This window comes from Herpailurus yagouaroundi, unplaced genomic scaffold (genome assembly GCF_014898765.1).
Source record: "Herpailurus yagouaroundi ecotype Mexico unplaced genomic scaffold, PumYag 530, whole genome shotgun sequence".
Taxonomy (NCBI): Eukaryota; Metazoa; Chordata; class Mammalia; order Carnivora; family Felidae; genus Herpailurus; species Herpailurus yagouaroundi.
This window is the reverse complement of record NW_024412747.1, coordinates 9,061,435-9,076,058: the sequence shown is the minus strand read 5'-3', so window position 1 is coordinate 9,076,058 and position 14,624 is coordinate 9,061,435. Positions and strand designations below refer to the sequence as shown.

The following is a 14,624-nucleotide window of genomic DNA, read 5'->3' as shown; positions in this document are numbered from 1 at the left end:
CCCCCCCCCCCCCCCCCCGTAGTTTCAAGCAAATCCCAGGCATTGTTTTTCTGCCTGCGATGCCTACTTCAAAGGAAGCCTCGCTGGCCTGTGTCTGTATTCTCACAAGGGCAGGAAGAGACTGGAAGACTGGGGAGGAGCTGCCTTCAGGAAGTGCCAGAACCCTCGGGAGATGGTGGCTGATGGGCGTAGAGGTTATGGCGAGCATTTCTGAAATCATGGCTGCCAAACATCGCAGGGAGGGTGGCCACGCAGTTTGCCTCTGGCGACCCTCAGGGATCTCTCCTCAGGCCTTCGGGAAAGTTCTCTGAGAGAAGTCGGACCCTCCCTGCTTGATAACCTGCAGAAGCAGGGGGAGCAGAGGCCGAGCGCCCCAGCAGCTGCCCGGCGGCCCCTCCCGGGCCAGGGTATGTGCTCTGCTATGAGGTCCGCGGACTTTCTCACTCATTATCCCCCTTCCTACCAAGACTGCCCTCAGACCACCGTTGCCCAGAGTGCCCCTGTGTTGCTTGAGAGCAGGCCGATTTCAGTCCAGACCCTCTGAATCCGAATCCCTGAGGGTAGAAGCACCAAAATCCACATTTTAAGTCCCTGCCATGGGCACCCAAGGCTTGGGAGCCTCTGGGTCAGGCCTCGGCCTCGAAAGGTGGCTTGTCGTGGAAACCACTGGCCCCCTGTGTGTCTAGTATTTGAAGCCAGTCTCCAGTTCCCTTTGTATTTTGTTTTTGAAACACTTTGTGGGTGGGTGAGGCAATGCAGCCGAGTCAGTGGCTCTCAGCCCGCCAGATCACCTGGGGATGCTTGGATGCCGCTACTCAGTTGCTGAAGCCGGGGCTTAGGCATCTCCGTGTTAAAAAATTCCGGGGGGCACCTAGGTGGCTCAGTGGGTTGAGCTTGTGACTCCGGCTCAGGGCACAATCTCACGGTTCGTGAGTTCGAGCCCCACATCTGGCTCTTAGCCTGCTCGGGATCCTCTTTCTCCCTCTCTCTCTCTCTGCCCCTCCTGGGCTCGCTCTCTCTCTCTCTCTCTCTCTCAATCTCCCTCAAAAATGAATACGTAAATGTTAAAAAAAAAATACAAATTCCGCTTCATAGCTGGTGTTGAAAGCCACCCCCCTTGGTGTGCTTGGCCGTGTGGGTGTGGGGTCCCGCCTCCGAGCAGCGGGCACAGGAGGAAGCCGAGTGGTGTCTCCAGGCCCAGCTCGGACACCCCGCTGAGAACCGGCTGTCCTCTTGGTGGCAGTGGTTCCGTCTGGACTGGGAAAGATCACATGTGAAATGAGGTCTCTGTAAACAACTTAATTACGGAGAAAACGGGAGTTCACACCGCTCGTTTCCTTACCCACTTGCCCAGCTCCTCTGGGAAGCGTGTGTGTTTTCGAGAAGCTTGTGGCAGGCGCTTTCATCATCCTGAGATTAATTATCCAGAGAAGAGAGAGAGAGGACGGTCCCCGCCTTGTCCAGGCTGCTTCAGGCGGTCCCTGCACACATCTCCCGTGCTGCCCGGGGAGGGGGGTTCTCTTGGAAGTTCTGATCTCTTGTGAGATTTCTCTCTTCGCCTTGGCTCCTTATTGATCTGCGGACGCTTACGTTTTTTTGGCTTGGCTAAAAATAAGCACTTTTCTCTCGTTCCTCCTGAGCCGGGAATTAAAAAGACAGCCGTCGGACTTCTGTTCTTTGGAGTCGGACACGAGAAGCAGATAAAGGCCGACTGGTTATTCTTGCCCGTCCCTTTACATGTGACTGGTTACGGGGCCCTGAGGAGCAGGGCTGGAGGGTCCCGAGTCCCGTCCCCAGCCCCCCGGGCCGAGAGCTCGACCACCCCTCCGCCTCCAGCGTTTTTTTGTTAATGATTCAATCACGTTTCGGAATCTGTCCTCATTCCGAGAAGGATATTCTCCCTTTTCTGTTTGAGTGTTGCGTGCGGGCCGTTGGGTCTCTCCCTTCCAGGCTGGGGGGAGGCAGGTGTGGCCCTGGGAAGCTTGCTGGGGAAGCACTCAGGAATGCCCTTACTGCCAGGCCGCCTGTCACTGCGCGGGCACCACACGCTGGCTGTCAGAGCAGGGAGCCCACCCTGCGGTCAGGGGGCTGATGTCTTTAGGGGAAGGAAAGGCATCCCGAACAAATCATTTGATTTCAGTGCAGCGTGATCGGGACTGAGCCGGAGGTGTGGTCCGTGCTGGGGTGGGGCAGGGGGTCTTGTCTAAGAAGTGTGAGGGCATGTCAGGGAGTCGGCGTGGCTCCTGTTGCTTCGGATGCTTGGGGCAGGGGTGGGGTGGGGTGGGGGGATGCTTGGAAATGCACCTGTGAGAAGGCAGAAGATGAGAGTCGCGTAGGGCCCTGCAAGTGCATGGGATGTTCCCCTGGCAGCATGTGTGGGAAGAGCGAGGAGCCAGACTCGAGGCACGTGGGCCATGAGGAGGGTCTCTCTGAGGGGATCGGGAAGGAGGGGTGGAGTTGGAGAAATGGAGGCTGAGTCTGGAGAATTGGGGGTGGGGGGTGGCGTCACCGAGTCCGGGGAGATGGCCCACGAGGACAGTCCCATGCCGTTCTGTGATTTGACACAATCCTCGGTTGGGAGAAATTGCTTTTGTATTCCTTTCAGCCTGTTGCCCCCTGACCCATACAAAGGATAAAGAAAAGGAAACGCGCCCCACAAGCCTTTTCCTCTGTCACTGCCTGGTTTCGACTGATCGCGAGTTGTAGTGACTTTCATTTCGTGAAAAACATTCATTATGGTTGAAAACTTGTCACAGACGACAGCCTCCTTCCTGGCGAAGGTGTGGTGTTGTCCGGGGTTCACTCTGCCTGTCCTGACTCCCGGCAGAAAGTGCTGGAGAGCTGGTCAGGCTCGGACTGGAACTACTGCGGAGTCGGGTGGGCGAGCGCCTCTCCCCTGGGAGAGAAGCAGCGGACACATCCGGGGCTGGTTCCCCTTTCCTGGCCCTGTGGTCCCTCGTCCCTCCCTCCCTCCCTCCCCTCTTGTGGGATCTCAGGCCAGGGCGCTTTCAGCGGATCTTGTCTCCATTTAGGAGCATTTGCTGGCTGATGACCTCACCAGGCTGCCCAGCCGGGGCTAAGGGTCTGGGGTCACTGTTGATAGAGGCTGCCTCCTCGCGGTTGGTGGGGGGGGGGGTGCCCCTGCCCCTGCCCCTGCCATCCTCTCCTTTGCATGGGAAGCTTCTCTGTCAGTGTCACCTGGAGGGTGTCGTGGTTTGCAGCCTGGGACCTCTGGCTGAGCAGTATCCCGAAGGATGTTTGTTCACTGGAGGCCCTAGATCAAAGGGCTCAGATGAAGGCACCTGTCCCGGATCTTCGTGGCAAACCACCCCGTGCGCCATCCAGCTTACTTGTGAAACTCTTACGCTTGCCGGCCCTTAAGACCATTGTCGTCGGTAACAAGTGCAGGTGCTAGCCTTCGGCATGCCCGTGTCGGTGCCCAGCCCAGGGGACACAGGCCGCCCCTCCCCCTCCCCTGTGTTTAGGCTCTGAGTCATACAAGACCGAGGCGCTGACCCAGCTGACAGAGGCAGTGGCCCACAGATGAGGGCTGTCCCCCAGGACAGCCAGATCGCCCGAGAGAGCCCTGTACCTACCCAGTGCTCACTCAGGGCGAGCACACGGCAACGAGCTACTGTTCTCCCAGACTGCAATCGGGAAACGTGATACCCACCAGGGGCCTTCTGGAACACTTCAGTACAGTCTCTGTGACGGCGAACCCTGTTCTCAACCTGTGAGTCAGGTGTTCCTTAGGGCCTGCCAGACTGGAGAAGCCCCTTGCGCACCGCCCCCTGCCCCGCCCTGCTGCAGAGATGGCTAGATGTCTCGCTCCCTCGAAGTCACTTCCGGGGCGTGCAGCCTCCTCAAGGGTTTTCCTCGTCGGATTCTTGGTCGTCTGGTTGCAACAGCTGCTGCCGCTGTTTTCCAGCTCCTGAGGTTGTCTTGTGGCCCAGATCTCGTGTCTCCCGGCAGGGAGGCAGTGCAGGGCCACTTCGGGTTTAGGAGCATCGGCCGTGGTTGCTGCCTAATTGCAGGCTTCTGGGGCCCACAGCGTGTGTGCAGCGTTAGTGGTTGGGGCGCTCTGTGATTGTGGTGGCTCTCGGGTCTGGTGTTGCGGGGGGGGGAGGTTCCCGAGCTGAACGCCTCCCTTCTCCTCTGCAGTGACTCCGGGACAGGCCACGGTCGTGACAGGGACACGCAGGACTCCTTTGGCACACGGGAGTACAACACAAGTGTGGGGATCCTTGCACTTAGGGGCTTGAAAGCTCCACCTGCTCGAGGTGTCGTCCCTCTCCGGGGGGGGGGGGGGGGGGCGCCTAGACCGGCTTAACGACGTGGGCGACGGGCTCCGTTTTGGTTTTGTTGTTTCACATCTCAGCCGTGTGAATACAAACAGACAGATCTATCGAACGGTTCTGTGTCCGGAGCAGAAAACTTACAGCCAAGTTCCCTTAGCTCTTAGAAGGGCGTGGCGTGACGGGACACCCGAGACACTGCTTCCGGGCTCTCGTCTCCAGGGGGGCTGGGCGGGCCGTCGAACGAGTGTGGCAGGGCTTCCGTGGGGGGGCATCAGAACACGTGTGGGGGTGCCCCTGCGGGCCTCCCGCTCTGATTTAATCCTTACGGACCCTTCATGTCCCGCCGGCGCCTTCCCTAGTTAGGCTGCAATTGAGAGTGACAGCCCCCCAGTGTGACAGCCTCCAGGGTGGGGATGGCTGCACGGGCTTGGGGAGCCACTGGGCCGCCCGACACCTGCTAGGCTGCCGTCCACCCCCGGGCTTCACTCAGGGAGCCGTCAGGTGATTTGGTGTCTGGGCAGCTGCCTGCCTCCCTGTGCTCCTCTCTCTCTGCGCAGGGGACTCGCTCCTTTTTTCCGCCAAAGGACGCCAGAGATAGAGCACCCAGAAGACAGTTGACAGGCTTGAAATAAAAGACGGGATTTCATACGTCTCCCGAGGTGGCATACCCGCTCCCAGAGACTTCTGTTGGGATAAAGCGGACAAAAATCCTTTTTTGTGAAAAAAAACTTTTGAACCTCTTTCTGAAAGCTACTTTAGGAAGCTATGCTAAAACAGCTACCTCGAGCTTCCTCTTTTCTTCTGCTTTTGTTTTAGTCAATAGCTTCCCCCCCCCCCCCAGAAGTGAATGTCTCCGTTGGAGTTGGGAGTTGCGTGTCTGCTCTTATTCTGAAAGGAACGTCTCCTCTCTTCTGTCGCATAAACCTTTCTTCTAGAGATGTCTTTCCTCCCCGTGCAGCGGTTTCAGGGCTCTTGTGGGTTGTTTGGTTTTGTTTTTCTTCTTTTTTTTGGTCTTGTTTTGAAACTTAAAGCGCTGCTGGTAAATCCTGTCCAGGGCACCTCTGTAGAGTTTTCTGCAGTGTCTGTTCTTCCGGTAGAGGCTGTGCTGGACCACCCGGCCCTCCCCTCACCCCTGCAAGATGGCAGGAGGCACAGAAACTGCCGCCTTCCCATCCAGGGAGTGGGGTCAGCCTTCTGAATGGGGGCTACTCCGTTGCTCGTCTCTGATGAGTTTCCCGGATGGAAGCCTGCCGTCTTCTGAGCACAGAGGAGCTCACCTTTGCCTTTCCTTCCCTGAGGAGTCTGTTCCTGTAGTCTCAAAGCAACTCCCATCACCCCCAGTTAGGGCCACTGTATGCAACTCTTAGGACTGGGGTGCAGGTGTATTTCGTGCTTTTGTGTGACTTGACTCAGTGCTTTTCTCTTTAAAGAGATTTTTTTTTTTTTACATTTATTTATTTTTGAGAGAGGGAGGGAGAGACAGAGCGAGAGCACGCACAAGTGGGGAAGGGGCAGAGAAAGAAGGAGACACAGAATCCGAAGCAGGCCCCGGGCTCCGAGCTGTCAGCACAGAGCCCGACGTGGGGCTCGAACTCACCAACCGTGAGACCATGACCTGAACCGAAGTCGGACGCTTAACCAACTGAGCCACCCAGGCGCCCCTGCTCTTTTCTGTTTAAATTCCACTACCTGAGTTGTTTCCTTCCTGGGACATGACATTCTTCCTGTTGGGGAAATACGGTCAGGTTTTGTGTGGCCTCCTGGATCAGATTTTGTAGCTTCGTCAGCATAGTGACTTGATGGTCCCTGTGGTCGCCTTCTCCCTCCTTGTGCCTCGAGTCCCTGGGAGGGAGGAGCCTTGAGGACGGGTTCCGGAGGAGCCTCGTGCTTGGATCTCTTGATTTGACCGTTCCCATTCAGACACAGCACGGCACGGTTAGATCCAGACGAGGGTAGGACAGAGGTGGGCTTGTCCCTCTGCGTGCCTCCAGGCAGCCAGTGGTGACGGCCCAGCCAGAAATGTAATGTCCTCAGAGCACAGGATCCTAAGAGGTGGTGCATGGCCCATGTTTCCTTAGTAGGGCACTGAGACCCTGACTGCCCTTCCTCCCCAGCATGGCCCCCGGGAGGAGAATTTCCAGTTCTCCGATCTCAGGATTGCCTTCCCCTGGGGCACCTTCCCTCCTGGGCCAGGCCCCTGCCACGCAGGTGTGAGGAAGGACAGCACAGCCCCTGGTGTTCATCTGGGTCCTCAGCTACAGGTGAACAAAAGGAAGGCCCTCGGAGGGTCCGGGTGTCGGGCTCCCTTTTACTTCTTCGACTCAGGCTCGAACCCGTGGCCTGTAAGTGTACCTGATACCAGTCTGGAACCTTGACCGTGACTCTTCCAAAGGCTAGAGCAAGGTTTTTCAGACTTTAGGTCACAACCCACAAAGTAGGTCGTGAAACTCATTTAGGAGGGATGGCATCCGTATTTAAAAGAAAAATTAAGTAGAAGATATTGGGGCACATCACACATGGTAAAAATAGGTCTATTTTATAAAGCTTGTCACATATATAGGGACGTGTGTGTATATGTGCACAGGTATATGTACTATATATATAGTATATATACTGACGTATGAATTGACTACTGGGTCTCTACGTTGAATTTATTTCTTACTGTGGGTTTTGTCAAAAAAATTTGAAAGCTGCTGGGCTAGTGCATGGCCGGGAGAGGAATAAAGGGGGAGACTGGGGAGCAGGATAAGTAGCTCATCTGGTTTAGAACACATACTTGGGGCGCCTGGGTGGCTCACTTGCTTAAGTGCCCTTGGTTTTTGCTCAGGTCATGATCTCACGGTTCACTGGGCTCTGCAGTGCAGAGCCTGCTTGGGATTCTCTCCCTCTCTCTGTCCCTCCCCTGCTAGCGTGCTCTCTCTCTCTCTGTCTCTGTCTCTGTTTCTGTCTCTCTCTCTCTCAAATAAATAAAATTACAAAAAAAAAAAAAAGGACGTGTATTTTATGTTTTGTGTGTGACAAGATGACCGTCGTCGTCATGTGCAGCCTTGGTCCGCCCTTCAGATGGTTCCTTCACATCACTTGTCATGAGGAAGGGTCCATCTTCCTCCACGGCCGTTCCCCATATCTCCCTTCATTGCCCACCCCGGCCCCATCCCCGTCCCCGGCTCCCCAGTGCACCTGCCCGGATAGTGATTGGCCCACCCTCGTTCACATTCTCAGGCTTTGCCTTCTTACCCTGTCACCTGTTTTATTGCCTTGTGCCTGGCTCTGGTTCGGGACAGAAAATCATTCGCGTCTCCCCGAGCCTTGGGTTTTCCTGTCCACCACTGTGAGTAAAACTTAATACCTGGTGACGTGACTAAAATGCATTCAGCCCTTCTAAGTACATTTAAAGGAGAGAAAACGAAGAGAGATAATGAAAACAAATCTACTTGGTGCCATGCCTGGGATGCAGCAGACACACACTGACCGTCAGTTCAGTTTTTCTTACATATGAGAGTATTTCTGTGGTCAGGTTCGACAGACACCCTAAAGAGCAATTTATGAGGGCTCAGCCTTAGTTAACATTTTAAAGATCTTTTTTCCTTTTCTTTTTTCTTTTATTTCTTCCTTCCTTCCTTCTTTCTTTCTTTCTTTCTTTCTCTTTCTTTCTTTCTTTCTTTCTTTCTTTCTTTCTTTCTTTCTTTCTTTCTTTCACAATAAGCACATTTGAGTATATTAGAAAAACAGAAAACATACCGGTAATGCGTTGAAACAAGCATTACAGTGACCTTGGTGTTCATTTACCCCAGTCCTCTTGAAAAGTAAGTCGTAGAGAACGTCCAGTTTTGTCTGAGCACGCCTTCTCAACTCACCAGTCACCCGTCTCCCAAAGTGCCCTCCCGACCCCCCACCCCCACCCCTGCTCTCTTTTCATAATTCCAACCCAAAGGTCTCGGTTGTGAGACGTTCCTTTTGTCAGACACGGTGAGCTCAGCCCGTCTGGCCGTGGCCCTGCTCCCCACTCCTGCGAAGTGGGTTGCAGCCATTGTTCTGGTCTCCGGCCCTCCTGGCACGCCCGCAGCCCGCAGGAGGCCGTGGGGCCTGGGGGCCTCCAGCCCGTGGCCCTCAACATTCACTCTCTTTCCTTCCCTGGAGTCTGGTGGAATTGATGCGTTCCTAAAAGCGACTGGTGCCCCGGCCTCTTACCAACTTCTGCACAGATTGATGGTGTGGCCCTGTCTGCCTGGGTGTCTGTCTTCTAAAGACTCAGAAATGGTGTCTTTTTTCACCCATTATTTGGAGAGAACAAGAAGTCTCTGTCAGATTAGCTTCTTGGAGGCCCGACGCTTTTTGAAAAGAGCTTGCATAATCAGAGTGTCTGTTGAGCTTTTATGCCAAGAACTTTTCCCCATTGTGCAAGGGGAATGTATATTTTGTACGTTTTGAATAGCGCACTGTTCAGTCCTGTCAGAAATCAAGCTGCCCTAACACCCTGTGCTTGGAATCAAGATGTGTGCCCTTCGTCCCACGATGGATGAGCTTTTCTCCACGTGGGGCGGATGCTTAATAGAGACGGGCCACAGGCCGTTAGCTCACTGACCTCTGTGCCCGCTTTCCCCCGCTGGGCCAGAGCTGTGCCTTCTGCCTCTTTAAGAAACAGCCTTGACCCAGACGGAATGCCAACGAATAAGCACAGGTCAGTGTGAAAACCAGCCGCTGAGTGAGAGGTGTCTGGGCTCTTCTGTCTGTATACTCTGCCCCCCACTGCGAAACCTCGGGGAGAGAGGTGCTATTTATAGGTGTCCCCTCAAAAAAGATCTGATGAAACCTAACCCCCGTGCCCTCAGAATGTGACCTCATTTTGAGGCAAGGTCTTTACAGAGGTCGTCAGATGAAGCTAAGGTTATTATATTACGGTGGGCCCTATTCCAACATGGCTGGTGTCCTTAGAAAATGGGGAAATTTGGACTGAGACTTTGCTGGGGCGGGGCGGGGGGGTGGGAGGGTCTAGGTTTGGGACTTTGTTTTCCAGACCTCGGAGCACTCCCAGGTAGGGCGGCCCCCCGCTCGGTTTTAAGTACTAAAGTTTACACGTGGAATTTAGGAAACAAAACGGATGAGCATATGAGCACTGGGCGTTGTATGGAAGTGACGAATCATTACATTCTGCTCCCGAAGCCAATATTACACTACATGTTCACTAACAAATTTGCAGGAAGAAAAGAGAAAGCACTTGAGTTTAGGTGCGGAGCCTGTGTCTGGCCTCCAAGCAGTTTCCCGGATTTGTGGGTTCCAACCTGTCAGAGGGCGTCACGTTCCCCCACGTCTGTAGAGCAGCAATCAGAGGGCACTCACCCACTGTGCTTTGCCCGAGGGTTGTCGAAGCCATGCGTGCTGAGCTCTGGCTCTCTGTGCCCCGCCTGCCTCTGGTTCTCTGTCTAGAATCTCTGTCTGCTCCCGAAGATGGGCCCACTGCCTCTGACCCATCACAGCCCACCTCTCTCTCCCACTCGGTGCTTCATCTGGGCTGTCCGCGGACCGAGAAGCGGCATACAACTCAAGCGGGAGCTCTTTCAGGACGGCCTTTACTTCAGATGTTTACGATAAAGAAATTCTGGCTTCTTCCAGAACCTTCAAAAACCGATCAGAAATTGAAGTGTTTGGGCATAGGTCATTAAGTTCCCTCCACCGCAAGTGCCACGAGGGGGGGGGTAAAGCGTCGGGTGTGTGTGGCCGAATGGCGTCTGGTCCCCGGGAGAGCCGGTAGCAACGGCTCGAGACCCTCCGGGCACAGCCCCACGGGCAGATCCAGGCTTTGTGGGTGTAAAGCTTTTATAATCTGAAGACCATTTCCAAGAGGAAGAGTGATTATAAACCCCAAACGGGGTTTCCAAGTGAGGAGTGCAGAGGGAGGAAGTCACAGAAGGTCAAGAATCACCCAGGCTGACAGGAGGAGGGAGTGCTGACCAAGAGAGCCAAGATAAGGGGCCAGGTCAAGAGAAGGCCCCGCGAGTTCTAAAAAATGAAACATCGAGGCCCACACGGTTTGTTCCAGGGCTCTGAACAGAGGATGGAAGTGTTGCTTTAAAAGGGCAGATTCCCCGACCTGAGCGGCTCAGTCGGTTAAGCGTCCCGACTGCGGCTCAGGTCACGATCCTCGCGGTTCCTGAGTTCGAGCCCTGTGTCGGGCTCTGTGCCGACAGCTCGGAGCCTGGAGCCTGCTTTGGATTCGGTGTCTCCTTCTCTCTCTGCCCCTCCCCTGCTTGTGCTCTGTCTCTCTCTGTCTCTCAAAAATCAGCAAACGTAAGAAAAATTTAAAAGGGCAGATTCCTCGGTGGCTTCCACGTGGACAGAAGAGGGAGGCGTTGCGTCCGGTCAGGAGACACCGTGGAGTCCGTGCCACGGACTTGGGCGCACTGGCCCTGTGGATGGCCGGCGCGGTGTGAGAGACACTTTGGTAGGACCCTTGGAACACAGAAGATGGGGTGAGGGGAGGGAGGAGGTGAAGGTGACTGGGAGCTTTCTGTGGGCAATGGATAGAAATAGAGGGAAAGGCTTTCGTTCTCTAGGATGTGGGGTCATCGATCTGAAATGCTCACGGGACAGGACAGCACGTAGGCCTAGCTGGTTCGATGATGTGGGGCTGAGGTTGGGGAAGAGGAGGGAGCAGAGTACGGAGATTTGTAGCAAAGTCCTGGCTTCTGAATCCTGTAGGGAAAGGAACATGGTGGGGTCAAGCACATGACGAATTGGTTGTGTGTGCTAATTGGCCTCCAGGTGTGACTGCTTTCCAGCAGCTTCCGGTTACATGGCTGAGGTCTGCTGTGTTGTTTTGGGATGTGGTCTGGCTTTAGCACTGGTTTGCACTGTCGTCCTAAGAAGTCTCCCTTGTCCCCGGTAGTCCGTCTTGTGCCTCTTTTGCTTTTAAGGTTGTTTCCTAAAACTGGTTCGTCCTTCGTGATGTCACCAGCTGTTTTCACCCTGTTTTCCGGACACTGGCTATTTTATTGGTCATGGAGCAGTTGGTGGCAACTGGGGACGGGGATGCTTTACAGTGACCCATAACCTGCCACAGTTTCTCTAACTAAACTGCCTGAACTTTCTGATCCCCCTGGTGGGGCAGAATACGACCCGCAGGTTGTGGCTGCATAAAGCACTGTGGAACTCGGGGCCCTGACACGCAAGTTGTAGCCTCTGTTTTTTATAGCACGCCTTCTCCCTCAATTTCCAGACACTTTCTACGTGTTCTGATTCGTTTCAGTCAGTGCCTAAAATGGAGAAGATGAAAAGCAGTGTTGGGGAGACCAGACACGTGAGTTACTTGAAGAATGCTTTGGTTCTCTAATTGGAGAGAAAGGAAATAATTAGGGAATTGATCAAGGGCCCTAAAAGGCAAGGTCAGACCGGGCTGTATTATGCTACGATTTGGAGAAACCGTCACACAGGCGGCGAAATTTGAGCAAGAGCCCAAATGACTATAGAGAATCCGTGAAGGTGTAAGGAAGGCCATCCTCGGAGAGATCTTACTTAAGGCCGCGAACGTTGTGGTCGTTTTGACCTCGGATCGAACGCCACCTCCGTTTCCTCATTTAAAAGCAGAGAAAATACCGGAACTCACTGTGGAGATTTGGAATGGGCATTAATTGAAAGGGAATGAGCCACTGAGCACAGCGCCCAGCGTGTCGTAAGCATTAGTTCCAGCAAATAAGAAAGTTGCCCTGTGTCACTATATACCTATACAGAATGACCTAATAAATAAATAAAAAAAAAAAACCCCAAACGATAATACCAAGTACTGGCAAGGATACAGGGCGGCTGGAACTCTCGTGTTACCGGTGGGAAGGCAAAATGGCGCGGCTGGCTTGGAAAAGAGTTGGGCGGCTTATCAAGTGAAACATACGCTCCCGTACCACCCAGGAGTCCGGCTTAGACGTTTCTCCAAGAGCAGTGGCAGTGCGTGTGCTCACGGAATTCATGACAGCCTCATTCACGTTTGCCCCAAACTGGAAGTCCCTTGGCTGTCCCCAGCTGGAGATCGGATGCACGAGCTGTGGTACCCCCACAAGGAGTGTGGCAAGTACACGGTGGGTTACCACCACGGGGCAGAAGGAGAGCAAGTGCTGATGGACAGATCTCCATGCGCAAGGTGCGGGGAATAAGCTGACATCAAAAGGTCACTTACCATATTATTTCACTCACGTGACGTTCTGGAAAAGGCGAAGCTATAGAGACAGAAGGCTGCTCAGGGGATGCCAGAGGCCGAGTTAAGGTATGCGGGAGAATTTTTTGAGTGGGGGAACTGCTCTACGTCTTGCTTGTGGAGGTGGTTTCATGAATGTGCACAGTTGTCAAAACTCACAGAGCCGCACACGAGAGTGGATTTCACCGCATGTAAAGCATACCTTAATTCAAAACAGATTATGAGCCAAGTGAAGGAACCGAGAAGGAGCGCATCGTATGTGGGGAACCTGCTGGAACAGGCCCGGGAGTGGGCAGTTGGGAGGGTCAGTAAGAAGTCAGCTCCGGTGGTGGGGCGCCTGGGTGGCTCAGTTGGTTCAGCGTCTGACTTCAGCTCAGGTCACAGTCTCACAGTTGGTGGGTTTCGGCCCCAGGTCGGGCTCTGTGCTGACAACTCAGAGCCTGGAGCCTGCTTCGGATTCTGTGTCTCCCTCTCTCTCTGCCCCTCCCCCGCTCATGCTCATTCTCTCTCTCTCTCTCTCTCTCTCTCTCTCTCTTTCTCAAAAATAAATATTAAAAAAAATGGGGCGCCCGGTGGCTCAGTCAGTTGAACGTCCGACTTCGGCTCAGGTCATGATCTCCCAGCTCGTGGGTTCAAGCCCCATGTTGGGCTCTGTGCTGACAGCTCAGAGCCTGAACCTGCTTTGGATTCTGTGTCTCCTGCTCTCTCTCTCTGTCCCCTCCCCTGCTCACATTCTGTCTCTCTCAAAATAAACGTTAAAAAAAAAAATTTTTTTTTAAAGAAAGAAATGATCCTGGGTGGGTCGGGTGGAGCCTGGTTGCAGGGGGATTGGAAGTGTCCGTACCTGAGGGAACATAAAACAGTGAGCCCTCAGGACCACCCAGCCAGTGGACGGCAGGGTGATGGTGGCATTTCGTGTCCAACAGGGGACAGATAAGGGCCCAGCCAGGGGCCAGCGCGTTTCTCCAGCTTGTGGGTCAAGCCTGCACGCAGCAGATCTGTTGAGGACAATGTGGAGGGGTGGGGGGGTTGAGGCCATCGCTAACGTATGCTCCCCTTTCTGGAGATGGGGACACTAAGATGCAAAGTCCCTAGGCTTTTGCTTTGGAAAAATGCCCAATATTGAGGCGAAAGCTCAGGCCTCCTGTGACACTGCCAGACTTTGCATACTGGACCGGTGGCTGGTCTGCAGAACGTTTTTAGCCAGAGGGCCCCCTCTTCCCCTGAGAGCAGGATCGGCCAGTAGGCGGGCAGTTCTTGAAACATCCCATGAGACAGCCGGCCTGGCCTGTGGTGAGAGTCCCTACCCTCTCTCCCTGGAGGCCGATCAAGTCAGGTTCACTCTCCCTCGGGAGCTCGTGCCTTTTGCCATCCTAGCACGGCTAAAAATTGTGCACCGACAGTCGGTTGGACGAATGCTGTCTGATGGCTTTGCCCCCGTATCCGCAGAGCTGTGGACCACCGGCCTCCGAGGCAGTGTTCCCACGCGGCGCCCCGGCCCCTGCCGCTGGCTTGGCCGGCGCCTGTGCAGCAGCCTGTTGATTCTTGCATCACGTGCCTGAAGTGGGTGAAGGGGCAGACCCCACGTGTCTGCTGAGGACGCCGACACTGTCTTTTGATGAGACAAAAATCCGGGGTTGAAATAGAGCCATATCACAAGCGTGCTGTCTCACCCGTCGTCTGTAAACATGCGAGCTTGCCCAGCCCCGGGGAGAACACCAGCCGCCCTGCACTCTGGGCTGCAATCGATGTGATATTTTATTTACCCAGGGAGCTGTCTTCCCTTCTCCTCCTGGTTGCTCCTGCCTCCACAGAAATGTTATATGCGCGTGACTTGTATTTGCCCTTGAAGCCAAGTTGTCCTGTTGCTTTCTCTCCCGTGTTTAGTAATCCCTGGAGTTTATTAGAAGGGTCTCAAGAAAGGAGATACTCGTGTGAGACTGGGGTCAACGAGAGACGTTCACCTAATTATTTTGTTTCTTTACATGGATCCCCGCTCGGCGTGTTAGCCGGGGCTGAGCAAAACATTTAAAACTGAAGTCTCGTTTGGGACCACACGAGCCAGACTTTTCTCCGTGGGAAAAGGGTGGTCACTTTGCTCTGTGCTTGGCCCCAGGGCTGGACGCTGCCACGGCCAGCCG

General features: G+C 54.3%; 1 protein-coding gene and 1 long non-coding RNA gene across 4 annotated transcripts in view; one reads left to right on the top strand and one right to left on the bottom strand.

Moving 5' to 3' along the window:
• The window catches only part of GALNT2 (polypeptide N-acetylgalactosaminyltransferase 2), a 194,846-nt gene that overhangs the window by 68,196 nt on the left and 112,026 nt on the right, over positions 1 to 14,624 (top strand). The gene's annotated exons all lie outside the window — the stretch shown is intronic.
• Positions 9,461 to 10,277, bottom strand: LOC121023138 (uncharacterized). Its single transcript, XR_005787252.1, has 2 exons — positions 9,781 to 10,277; positions 9,461 to 9,609 (listed from the first exon to the last, which is right to left on the bottom strand). It is a non-coding gene; the product is annotated as an uncharacterized LOC121023138 (long non-coding RNA).